Consider the following 13,949-nt stretch of genomic DNA (forward strand, 5'->3'; position numbering starts at 1 on the left):
GAATACATATTTCTTGCCGAATTTTTCTATTTCTGTACATTGCCAAATAAAATGGAAGAAATGTGCCTTTTTCCTTCTCATACTTAATACAAACATCAGTTATAGCACTGTTATATCTGTTAAGTGTTTCGGAGTGATATACGTTCGCATCAACCAGTTGTATTGTAGTAATTTGCGCGCGTGTTAGTAGTTCTCGATTGTGCTTAGAGCCTGCCTCCCCCACTTTTCTATTGGGATTGCCTCCTGTAGATCCTCTCTCCATGCCTCCAGCTGTCCTGCAGATGTTTCTGTACTTCCATCTACTAGGAATCTGTAGATTTTGGATCTTAAACCCCTCCCCTAAACAATTCACACGTTAATTCATTTTCTACGGTAAACATTTCGGGGGATGCATAATGTTTGATTTTAGTGTGTTCTGATGAAACTTCTCAACTGTAGGTATTTAAAAAAAATCGTGATGTATTTTTTGAGATACGTGGTTCTCACAGGACAGCGACACTACAAACATATGATGATTCTTTAGAGTATGATGCATTGCTGTAGATGTAAAACTTTTCACTGTAAATGTACCGTAATATATCGGCAGCAGCTTCGCCTGTAAACTACTGTTCATTTACAGTAACCATACCGTTTTAAAATTTTAAGGTATTTTACCGTAAATAGACAGTGTGGTGTTGAATGTGGTATTTGAATTTACCGTAATACACCGGCAACAGTGTAATTCCCAGCTTTTCCTTTATTTTCCCAAGATGCATTGGTATTAACCAATTTAACCAAATTATTCCTGTAATCTGCAACATACCGATAGTGCATGGATGTATTAAGAGAAAAAGGGTTATTGACTGTTGTAGAAAGAAGTGGCGATCTTTAATGCAATATCTACATTATCAGCAACCATTCATCCAATGTTCCAAAGGCACATTCTGTTTACTAATCTGATATCATTTTAAAAGGCTGATTGAGAAAACATTGGAGAACCCTTTTGCAATTATGTAAGCACATAATGTAATCTGAAAACTGCTACCCTGGTTAAAAAAAATGCAACTGATCTCAGCTGGAATTCTGTCTGAGTGGAATGGAAATTTCTAAGTGACCCCAAACTTTTGACTGTTAGTGTATAGGGTTGCTGGTTCAAGTCCTCACACGGACCAAAGTATGGTGGTGGACTGGGTAGCTGGAGAGGTGCCAGTTCACCTCCTGGGCACTGCCAAGGTGCTCTTGAGCAAGGCACCGAACCCCCAGTTGCTCGGGGTGCCTTTCCATGGGCAGCTCCCTCACTCTGACATCTCTCTAGTGCATGTAGAGGTACTGTGCTTGTGTGTGTAATTCAGTCCTGTATGAAATGTGTGTAATAACAACAGAGTGAAAACAAACAAACAAAACTTCCCCTTGTGGGATTAATAAAGTATATATACAGTACAGGCCAAAATTTTGGCACACCTTCTCATTTCGTTTCCTTTTTATTTTCATGACTATTTACATTGTAGATTCTCACTGAAAGCATCAAAGCTATGAATGAACACATATGGAATTATGTACTTAACAAAAAGTGTGAAATAACTGAAAACATGTCTTATATTTTAGATTCTTCAAAGTAGCCACCCTTTGCCTTTTTATTAATAAGGCAAAAATTCCACTAATTAACCCTGACAAAGCACACCTGTGAAGGTAAAACCATTTCAGGTGACTACCTCATGAAGCTCATTGAGAGAACACCAAGGGTTTGCAGAGTTATCAAAAAAGCAAAAGGGTGGCTACTTTGAAGAATCTAAAATATAAGACATGTTTTCAGTTATTTCACTTTTTAGTTAAGTACATAATTCCATATGTGTTCATTCATAGTTTTGATGCCTTCAGTGATAATCTACAATGTCAATAGTCATGAAAATAAAGAAACACATTGAATGAGAAGGTGTGTCCAAACTTTTGGCCTGTACCATATATATATATATATAAACTGTGTAAAAACACTGACAGGGAAAACTTTACTGCATCATGAGTATAATACATAACTTTTACTTCAAGTAAATTTTGCTGAAAATTACTGAACATACTTTTACTTACTTTCAGGTTTCAATGCAGGACTTTTACTTGTAGTGGAGTTTTTTCACACTGTGAATATGCAACATGGAGTTAACATTTGAAAGACTCATAGTCACTGGGGAAGAAGTATTTAGATCCTTTTCTGTCTTTTATTCCTTCTTCTTCTTCTTCTTCTCTTTTGAAAGATGGATGTCATTCCTCGACCAGAACTGTTTGATTTCCACGGAGTCTGCATGACTCACTATTTCACAGACAACTGGGAGAAGGTTCAAAACTTCCAGGCCAGGCCAGATGATATACTCATTGATTCCTACCCTAAAGCAGGTCAGAGTGCACACAGGAACAGGACGTGCTGTGCTTTAAACTGTAGCTCTGAATGAGATGTGTGTGTATGGAAGTGAGGGATTTGGATGATCTTATTTTATCTATATAAGCATACTTTTTTTTAATCATTGTTTATATTATTGTATTATCTTTCTTTTAGGAAGCACCTGGGTCTCCTACATCCTTGACCTGCTGTGTTATGATCAGACATCCATCCCTTTGTTTAAAAGGGGTGCCAAACTTGGAGATCGCCATCCCTTCTCTGCAGCTAGGTTGAATTAACAATTAAAGACAGCACTTAGCATAGCATGTTTCATATGTCACCAACATGCAAACACTTCTATGCCGTGGTGGTAATTCTCAGTCGTTTGCTTAAATTGGTAAACTAAACATTGAACACTGAATTACATAGTCATTGTGTTGTATTGTAAAGCTTGTGTGAGTGTATGATCATTGGTGCATTTATCGTTATAATCAGGATGTTAGTTGTAGATAGCTCAGACAACCACCTGCTTACACTCAGGCTTCTGGTGTTTCTCCATGAGAGGGCTACTACTCTCTTTGCCATTAACACACTTAAGTCTACAAATGTCCGTTGATATTTCTTAATCTTCAAATTATCTGGGTATAGACCCAATATAAACAACTGTGGGGCTAAGGATATTTGAATCTGTAAAATATTTTGAACACATATTTCTTGCCAGAATTTTTCTATTTCTGTACATTGCCAAATAAAATGGAAAAAATGTGCCTTTTTCCTTCTCATACTTAATACAAACATCAGTTATAGCACTGTTATATCTGTTAAGTGTTTCTGGAGTGATATACGTTCGCATCAACCAGTTGTATTGTAGTAATTTCGCAAGTGTTAGTAGTTCTCCGATTGTGCTTAGAGCCTGCCTCCCCCACTTTTCATTGGGATTGCCTCCTGTAGATCCTCTCTCCATGCCTCCAGCTGTCCTGCAGATGTTTCTGTACTTCCATCTACTAGGAATCTGTAGATTTTGGATCTTAAACCCTCTCCCTAAACAATTCACGTTAATTCATTTTTCTATGGTAAACATTTCGGGGATGCATAATGTTTGATTTTAGTGTGTTCTGATGAAACTTTTCAACTGTAGGTATTTAAAAAAAAAATCATGATCGTATTTTTGAGATACGTGGTTCTCACAGGACAGCGACACTACAAACATATGATGATTCTTTAGAGTATGATGCATTGCTGTAGATGTAAAACTTTTCACTGTAAATGTACCGTAATATATCGGCAGCAGCTTCGCCTGTAAACTACTGTTCATTTACAGTAAGCATACCGTTTTTAAATTTTAAGGTATTTTACTGTAAATAGACAGTGTGGTGTTGAATGTGGTATTTGAATTTACCGTAATACACCGGCAACAGTGTAATTCCCAGCTTTTCCTTTATTTTCCCAAGATGCATTGGTATTAACCAATTTAACCAAATTATTCCTGTAATCTGCAACATACGCCGATAGTGCATGGATGTATTAAGAGAAAAAGGGTTATTGACTGTTGTAGAAAGAAGTGGCTGATCTTTAATGCAATATCTACATTATCAGCAACCATTCATCCAATGTTCCAAAGGCACATTCTGTTTACTAATCTGATATCATTTTAAAAGGCTGATTGAGAAAACATTGGAGAACCCTTTTGCAATTATGTAAGCACATAATGTAATCTGAAAACTGCTGCCCTGGTTAAAAAAAAATGCAACTGATCTCAGCTGGAATTCTGTCTGAGTGGAATGGAAATTTCTAAGTGACCCCAAACTTTTGACCGTTAGTGTATAGGGTTGCTGGTTCAAGTCCCCATACGGACCAAAATATGGTGGTGGACTGGTAGCTGGAGAGGTGCCAGTTCACCTCCTGGGCACTGCCAAGGTGCTCTTGAGCAAGGCACCGAACCCCCAGTTGCTCGGGGTGCCTTTCCATGGGCAGCTCCCTCACTCTGACATCTCTCTAGTGCATGTAGAGGTACTGTGCTTGTGTGTGTAATTCAGTCCTGTATGAAATGTGTGTAATAACAACAGAGTGAAAACAAACAAACAAAACTTCCCCTTGTGGGATTAATAAAGTATATATACAGTACAGGCCAAAATTTTGGACACACCTTCTCATTCAATGCGTTTCCTTTTTATTTTCATGACTATTTACATTGTAGATTCTCACTGAAGGCATCAAAACTATGAATGAACACATATGGAATTATGTACTTAACAAAAAAGTGTGAAATAACTGAAAACATGTCTTATATTTTAGATTCTTCAAAGTAGCCACCCTTTGCTTTTTTATTAATAAGGGAAAAAATTCCACTAATTAACCCTGACAAAGCACACCTGTGAAGTGAAAACCATTTCAGGTGACTACCTCATGAAGCTCATTGAGAGAACACCAAGGGTTTGCAGAGTTATCAAAAAAAGCAAAGGGTGGCTACTTTGAGGAATCTAAAATATAAGACATGTTTTCAGTTATTTCACACTTTTTTGTTAAGTACATAATTCCATATGTGTTCATTCATAGTTTTGATGCCTTCAGTGAGAATCTACAATGTAAATAGTCATGAAAATAAAGAAACACATTGAATGAGAAGGTGTGTCCAAACTTTTGGCCTGTACTGTATATATATATAAACTGTGTAAAACACTGACAGGGAAAACTTTACTGCATCATAAGTATAATACATAACTTTTACTTCAAGTAGATTTTGCTGATAATTACTGAACATACTTTTACTTACTTTCAGGTTTGAATGCAGGACTTTTACTTGTAGTGGAGTTTTTTCACACTGTGGTATTGTGTTAGGAGGATACACTTGTAGGCTAACTGCTGTTTACTTTGGGCCCGCTCACAGAAATCAAAAACCTGCCCACAAATGAATGTCTGCCGCCGGGTCTGGTCTTGTGGATTTGTTGGCCATGAGCCAGGTCCAAGGTTTTCTGGGTAATATTAAATATTGACTTTTAACACACTGGTAGAAACACACTATAATAGTAATCTTGAATCCTGAACTGGAAGAAAAGGAAAAGACAACCAGGAAAGAGCAGTCGGAGGACATCTTCAGTAATACGGACAAGGTATGTCTCCAGTTAATTGTATTTCTGTTTTTCAAAATATGCTTATACTTTCTAGTGGGGCGCAATACTTCACTGTAAGAAAGAAATCTGTAAAAACAACAAACAGATAATGTCCTGGCAGAAAATGACCAGTACCTTTTCCGTTAAGTTTACAGACACTACTGTTAACCCTCCTGTTGTCCTTTAAGTTGTTTTTATTTCAGAAATATGGGTTTCTTTCAACCAAATTGCCCAAAAATAACATGGATGGTTCCACACAATGTTCTTTAGGTGTTTTCTTCAATTTTTAAAGCATTTGAAAATAAATGTTTAAATGGTTTCAAAACAGCATCCTGACTAAACTTTAACATGCAGTCTGTGATCCACTCAACATCCTCTGAGCTTAACTATTAGTCACAATCATTCATCACTTCTGCTTCTTCTTTTATTAAAGTCAAAAATGAGATACAGAGAGCCGAAGTCATGCCCTTCTACTTCCAGCCAATGGGACCTATCTTTCGAAAAAATATGAACGAGAGTCAATGGAGAGATAATAATTATCATGGATTACAAACATTTTTGTCAATTTAAAAGATGATTTTTCAACCAAAGAAAGTTTCAGTTTATTGTTAAACTGTTGAAGTATAAGACTGTAAAAATACGTAATTAGAAAGACTACACACTTAAATGTCTCATGGATGACGTGTCGCTGAAGCTACGATGTCTGTGTGTATCGTAGCGGAGATGCAATGTTACTCTAATGAGCAGAGGATCTCGCTTGTTCTTTTGCTTCTCTGCTGAAAACACTTCACTGGATAAAACCCATCAGGCAAGATAACGTTACATGTGTTGTGGAACAGAGCTAAGCTAGCTAGCTAGCGAGCAAGTTAGATGATGTAAATTGTGTGAGACGAGCGATGTAGTTCACTGAGCAGTTTCACACAGAACTAAGTGGTACTACAACAAACCTATGGCTAACTGAGACTTTCTTCGGTTGAAAAGTTATCTTTTAAATTAAATTTTGAATTGTAATCCATGGCTCAATTCAACGTGATAAAAAAATTATTTGCCTCTCCCCATTCACTACCGTTCATATTTTTTCTGAGTTAAGGTCCCATGAGGTCTACCGGAAGGGACCTGACTTCGGTTCTCTATAGTTGAATTGCAAATGATGTGTGAAACTAGTGTTAACAAATTAGTGTTACTGGTGTATTTAGCCTAATGGTGGTACTGAAGAGAAAGCAACGGGGAAAAAGAGTGAGAAAAACATTTTATAAAAAGCAACGAAAGCACAGAAAAAGCCCAAGAAAAAGCGTTCACTTTCACCCGGGAGATAAGTTCACGGTCGAAGGGAAGACAACACAAGGGTCAATCCAAATACGGATAATTCTCTAAATTGAAAGTACATCCTCTGTACCTTTAACGGACATTTCTGTTAATCCCAAAACAATTTCAAAATAACGGAAAAACACCTGTGAAAAATCATTACAAAAAATGTCTTCATATTAACACAGTATAGGCTATACGTACACTACCGGTCAAAAGTTTGGGGTCACTTAGAAATTTCCATTCCACTCCATTATAGACAGAATGCCAGCTGAGATCAGTTGCATTCAGGACAGCAGTTTTCAGATGACATTATGTGCTTACATAATGGGAAAAGGGTTCTTGACTGTTGTAGAAAGAAGTGGCTGATCTTTAATGCAATATCTATATTGCCCATTATCAGCAACCATTCATCCAATGTTCCTAAGGCACATTCTGTTTACTAATCTGATATCATTTTAAAAGGCTAACTGAGAAAACATTGGAGAACCCTTTTGCAATTATGTAAGCACATAATGTAATCTGAAAACTGCTGCCCCTGGTTAAGAAAACAATACAACTGATCTCAGCTGGAATTCTATCTGAGGGAAGAGCGAAAATTTCTAAATGACCCCAAACTTTTGACCGGTGTAGTGTAATCCTACAGACTTTTTTTTTAAACAGTGTTAATTGCTCAATATGCAACATGGAGTTAACATTTGAAAGACTCATAGTCACTGGGGAAGAAGTATTTAGATCCTTTTCTGTCTTTTTCTTCTTCTTCTTCTTCTTCTTCTTCTTCTTCTTCTTCTCTTTTGAAAGATGGATGTCATTCCTCGACCAGAACTGTTTGATTTCCACGGAGTCTGCATGACTCACTATTTCTGAGACAACTGGGAGAAGGTTCAAAACTTCCAGGCCAGGCCAGATGATATACTCATTGATTCCTACCCTAAAGCAGGTCAGAGTGCACACAGGAACAGGACGTGCTGTGCTTTAAACTGTAGCTCTGAATGAGATGTGTGTGTATGGAAGTGAGGGATTTGGATGATCTTATTTTATCTATATAGGCTTATCTTATTTTTAATCATTGTTTATATTATTGTATTATCTTTCTTTTAGGAAGCACCTGGGTCTCCTACATCCTTGACCTGCTGTGTTATGATCAGACATCCATCCCTTTGTTTAAAAGGGTGCCAAACTTGGAGATCGCCATCCCTTCTCTGCAGCTAGGTTGAATTAACAATTAAAGACAGCACTTAGCATAGCATGTTTCATATGTCACCAACATGCAAACACTTCTATGCCGTGGTGGTAATTCTCAGTCGTTTGCTTAAATTGGTAAACTAAACATTGAACACTGAATTACATAGTCATTGTGTTGTATTGTAAAGCTTGTGTGAGTGTATGATCATTGGTGCATTTATCGTTACAATCAGGATGTGATTTTTGTCCTTTTAGGGGCCATGGTAGTGCAGTTTAGCCAGAAAAAGTGAGCGTCAAGTGGCGATGACAGTTAAGTTTAGGCACCAAAACAACTAGTTAAGTTTAGGAAAAATATCGTGGTTTGGATTAAGACATTATTATTAATGTCTCCCGTTTCCTGGGTGAAAGTATTTAGTCCATGGTATTGCAAGGGGGATTTTATTCTTGCATGTTTTCTTTTGTGTGCATGATCAAAAAACATCCATCCCCCAACCCCCTGACCCTTTTTCACAAATGGTCATAATTGTACTAAATGTTTGATGTGTTGTATTGTTTTTGCTAATGATGTCCAAATGAAGATTCATGAACCATTAGGCAGTGTTGGGAAAGTTCACTTTCTACATGAACTAGTTCAAAGTTCAGTTCACAAATTTTAAAATGAACTAGTTCAGTTCATAGTTCATACTTCAAAATTTTTAACTAAGTTGACAGCTCAAAAATGAACTAGTTCATAGTTCTTTTTTCCATATGTTGCTGCGCGAGCTATTATTTTTCAAAAGTATTGCTACAGCCCATATAGAACCACAGACAGCAATTATTTTATCAGTTTTAACACTGAAACTATGTGTCAGATTTCATCTTCATATCCAATCAGTTCAATGTGCCGTTTCAGGTTTGCTGTGGATGGGACTGAAGTGCAGATTTTCTTTTGAAAGTCGGCAGGCTAAGTTTGCACAGAAATGTAAGATTTGAAGATTTTTCGCATCCTCACCGACCTTGTCATAAAACTCGTTTAAATGATTATATGAACATAGACAGTATATGCTAGAAGCCTCCTTGCTGCGTTATCGCCTTCATGCTGCTTTTGTTTTTGATGACGCGCTGCGGTGCGGCACTGGTGGCTGGTGTTGCCAGATTGGGTGTTTTTTCCGCTACATATTAAGGCCTGTTTACGGTGTGTTTTAGCCAGGTTTTGGCCTGGAAGGCTCTATAGAAATCTGGCACCCTAGTGAACAAAGTTAAACTGAGGGGGCATGCCGTTCACAGACACCAGAATGAAGTTCATCAGGCAGTAATACGATGCGTTCAGTTCCCGTTACGCCCCAAATACGAATGAGTTGATGAACTATCGTTCAATGAACGCATTCAGGCAAGACACTGCCATTAGGTGTTTTTTTTGACCAAACTAGATGGCACTCTCAGTTTAAAGAAAAGCCTTGATGTTAGAAGACACACATATCAGGGGAGGGTGGGGTGTGTGGATGGGTTGGTCCGTCGGTTGGATAACAGCTATGGTCTGGGATGGGGAGAGCAGGAGTGGGGTGGTTCTGGCATCATGCGCCCTTGAATCAATTCCCATAGAAAAATACCCCTCCTACCAAGCTCCACCCCCATCCCACTCCTTTTTTCTTATTATTTCTCTCCCTCCCTTCTGGTGAGCCTCACCTAATCCAACATACTCAAAACTTCATACCCACCCACTTCTCATATCTATTAACACAGTACCACGACTCACAACATTTAATACTATAATCCACAAAACACAAATAGTCTTTGTATACTGTATGTTACATGTCTCTTACACTCATTTTGGGTTATGTAAGGTTTGTGGGTCTTTGTAATTATATTTATAACACCTATGGCAAAACAAAAATAAAACATAAATAAAGAAAAATCCTTTAAGGAATAGCAATCCAGTGTGCTTTTAACCCCTTTGTGGAACAGAGAGCGCCATCTAGTGGGCTCAAACAAAAAAGAAGAAAATGCTTCATGAAACTTCATTTGGACATCACAAGTTTTTACCGTACTGTAGGATTGACTGACATATAAACTGTTTTAATAATGTACAGGATTGGATTCTTCTCAAGTCATCAAAGGAACAGAAATGGTGGACAACTTCTCCATCTTTCCTCGACTCATTAGGACTCATCTTCCAGTCCAGTTTCTGCCAAAGTCCTTTTGGGAGCAAAACTGCAAGGTCACAAATGCCTTTAAAGTACAGTATCAATAGTAGGACAATTGCTAGGGAGATTCAAACTGCCCACACAACAGTTTTTTTCACACATCCCACCGCTTCACAAGTTAACAAGTTGGATTAACAAACCATGCTTTATGATCAGTTTTTACGTTACAGGAATTATAGGACTGACTACAGATCTTTACCAGGTTTATGTTTTTCCAGTCTTGCATGGTCTGGCCCCACACATAATTTTTGGATAGCAGAAGAAAAAAACCCCGCTCTGGATTGTTTCAATTTCTTTAAACCAATCACAATGGTCTTGAACGGTTGCTAAGCTCTAGCGGCGCGCGGTGGCTCTGCAAAATAGTCTCGGGAAGGAACTTGATTTGGTGGATCATTTGCACCCCACAAAAGAAAACAGCACATACAATAGTAAATTAAGTTAACTGTTCACACAACACAGTAACGTGGGCTATTTAAATTAGCTGGATACATGGTTAAACGTCATTTGCTCTTACCAGTGTATCGCCATGTGTACTTTGTCCATAGAAACCTCTCCAATCGGTCCCGAGTTAGATAGTAAATGTGGTAAACGTATTCTTTGTGAATCGTTACAACCATTCCCCCGAAAGAACCAAGCAGGCCTGCCTTGTTGCCGCACCAAATTGTCTTTGTCAAATCTGCCATTTTTCGAGTGTAGCTTGCTAGCTTTCGAAGTTTGTTTTGAGAACGGCAACACACAGAGAGCGGAAGGTGACAGCCAAAGCCCGAAATCCTGGAAATACTTCCATTGATACACACTAATGTCTCGCTAACTCTTACATTCTTGTCATTGTCATAAAAAAGAAATTTCAGCAGCATAGGATTTATTTTTCATGTAAAGGCTGAATGATGACAAGAGGAAACAGTGACATCTAATGCAGCTGATTCATGATCAGTTGTTAATAAACACTTATTTCCACGTTCCATGCAATTCATCTCTTCAGATAATAAAGTCTTTTCTTGTTGTGTAGATAATCTACGTGGCCCGCCAAATGCAAAGGACAGTGCGGCGTCTTATTTCCATCACGACCACATACCAAAATCCAACGGAGCCTGGAAACTGGAGCAGCTACCTCCAGAGATTCATGGAGGGAAAGAGTATGTATTAAAATGAAATACTGTAATAAAGGTGCTCCTCAAGTACATCATTCATTGTTCTGTTGCTTCAGTGGCGTTTGGATCCTGGTACGACCATGTGAACGGCTGGTGGGAGAAGAAACAGAGTTATCCAAAACTCCATTACATGTTCTAACGAAGATCTGATTGAGGTAATTTACTTGTTTTTCGGGTTGTTTTGTGTAGTTACTTTTCAAAAAGGAGTAGTGTAAATTCTGAAAGTAAAATTGCATGGAACATTGTTTTATCATTTATTTAAGTTTGATTACTCTTTTCACTCGGCTTATCTGTAAACAGAATACTACTGTAGTATGAAATTGTGCATAGTAAAGACTTGAAAATGGGTCCATCAGATCATGTGCTCTTCTTACATGATGTATATTCTATACTAAGTTGTCAGATGATGTACACATGACCTTATTATATCATATCTTACTTTCTTAAGACAATCGTGGTCTTTTTGCGGAAACTATTTCATTTTCTGTCACATTCTTTTCTCTTCTCCTTGACTTCTGGGTTTTTGACAGGGTCTGTCTTCCACATATTGTTGTTGCCAATAGTAATACTTCAACCATGAATCCATCACTGTTGTCGTGCATATTTTTATGCCTGTTTGAGTGCTTACAGATCAATGTCATGACACCATCCGCGTGACTAATCATGTCTCAAGTAAAATTAAGTTGTGCTAAAAATAAAAGGCTGCATGTGACGGTGAATGTTAGATGAGAAGATCGATAACACTCTCATATCTGTCCGTTGAAAAGGCTAGCCAGCAGCCAGTTAGTTCAGCACAAAGAGTGGAAGCAGCTAGCCTGGTTCTTGCCAACATTGCCTCCTACCAGCACCACTGAAGCTCACTAATTAACACATTATAATGTATCTTGTTTGTGTAATCTGTACAACAAAACCTAACCTAAATTAGTGAATTGCTGTTGAAATGCTTAGGTTTTTGTAAGGATTATACCACAGGATCCAGTTATATCTACCCAAAGCAAAGAGTCGTCCAAACCATACGAAGATATGGTACGATTTGTTATGAGAAACCGCCTAGGCCAAAAATACTTTACTTGCAAAAACACATATGCCATCGGTGTATATATAACACATCGATGGCGCAGCATTGGGAGAACATTCGGGTTCAGCGTCTTGCCCAAGGACACCGACATGTTACTGTAGGCCCAGGGATCAAACCACCGACCTGCCAATGAATTGACCTATTGAGTTATTTACATTGACTACTTCAATTACATAAACTTATTTTAACCCAAACCATGAACTTTTAATAAACCTATCCAAGTATTTTGCTTGAATTCCAACGGTTAACAACATGTGGCATTAACTTGAAGTTGCTACCACACCATGGAACACCAAAGGCCAATAACATAAATGAAGAGGTTGAAACAGGTGGGGCAAAACGCGATATGGCAGTCAATAATGCGGCTCAGGTCAAAGCTGTCTCTCTGCTTCAGAATCTGCTTACAACTCCTTCTGTTATCGATCCATTGCAACAGCTGTGGAAAACAATAGTGTTTGCAACCCTATAATACGACCCACAGGAGCGTTTCATAAAATAGCCCCTAGTCTTTAACGTTGTGAAATGATTGCAGTTTGGTTATGTGTTGGCAAAAAACTAGGCAACTTTGTTAAGTTTAGGAAAGATCGTGGTTTCAGTTTAAATCGGACGTTACTTCACTTCTGGTTACAAACGTGATGTGTGAATGTAACGTAAATTGTCATTTACTTTAGTCTTAAACGGACTCAAACCCTGCTTCTCGGGTAAAATTCCTGTGTTTGTTTGTTGTGTTATATTACGTCACCTAACTTCCTGCTTTGCTCTCGTCCTAATTATTACCCGCCACTAGAGGCGCCCCTAGAACGTCAATGTAGGTCGCAATCGCAATCGCTGTTGTCCGTGCATGTGTTTGTATGATTTAGAATCTCCCTGTTCAGGTTACTTTCCCAAAGCTCTGTGCTAGCTGATGATATTGTGGTGATAATATCTGACCATTGTGCTTCCAGGATACTGGGCGGAAATAGACAAACTCTGCTGCTTTCTTGGTTTGTCTCCTTCAGCTGAGGAGAAGGAAAGAATTACAGGCATTGTGCAGTTTAATGTTATGAAAAGAACAACATGGTCAACCATTCAACGGTTCCATTGATGGATTTCAAAAAGTCTTTCTTCATAAGGAAAGGTACAGTGAATAGTGATACACAATACATGTAACATGATTCCACCTTTAGCTAAAACACCCGTCTGATTTTCTGTGGTTCTGCAGGGAAGGTTGGTGACTGGAGGAACCTTTTCACCGTGGGCGCAGGATGAAAAGTTTGATGCGGACTACAAGCAAAAAATGAAGAATCCTACACTGCAGTTTTGTACTGAAGTTTAGAGACTGTGCATGTCCTGAACTGTGATTCCTTTGATAATGGTGATGTCAGAAGTAAAATTTGATTGACAAAGAGAGTGTGAGAGAATACTTATTGTGATGTTGGACTTATGTCATATGTTAAAGCCTTGTTAAATCTCCTTCTATTGTGTTTGGAAATCAGCAATATGTCACTCATATGTGGAAATGATATGGATAGAACTGTATTGAATTTACATTTGTGTTGTGTATACAGGGGTGCAGTGAGGAGGTGGCTTCTGGGACACCAGGCCCGA

The 13,949-nt window shown here is 38.2% G+C and overlaps 1 long non-coding RNA gene and 1 pseudogene across 1 annotated transcript; both read left to right on the top strand.

Moving 5' to 3' along the window:
- The first annotated feature begins 7,635 nt into the window (after positions 1-7,635).
- On the top strand, positions 7,636-11,423 carry LOC120567380 (annotated as a pseudogene).
- Positions 11,424-13,348: 1,925 nt separating this feature from the next.
- LOC120566355 lies at positions 13,349-13,747 on the top strand. Its single transcript, XR_005640386.1, has 2 exons — positions 13,349-13,479; positions 13,564-13,747. It is a non-coding gene; the product is annotated as an uncharacterized LOC120566355 (long non-coding RNA).
- The last annotated feature ends 202 nt before the right edge of the window (positions 13,748-13,949 follow it).

Source organism: Perca fluviatilis, chromosome 10, assembly GCF_010015445.1.
Source record: "Perca fluviatilis chromosome 10, GENO_Pfluv_1.0, whole genome shotgun sequence".
Taxonomy (NCBI): Eukaryota; Metazoa; Chordata; class Actinopteri; order Perciformes; family Percidae; genus Perca; species Perca fluviatilis.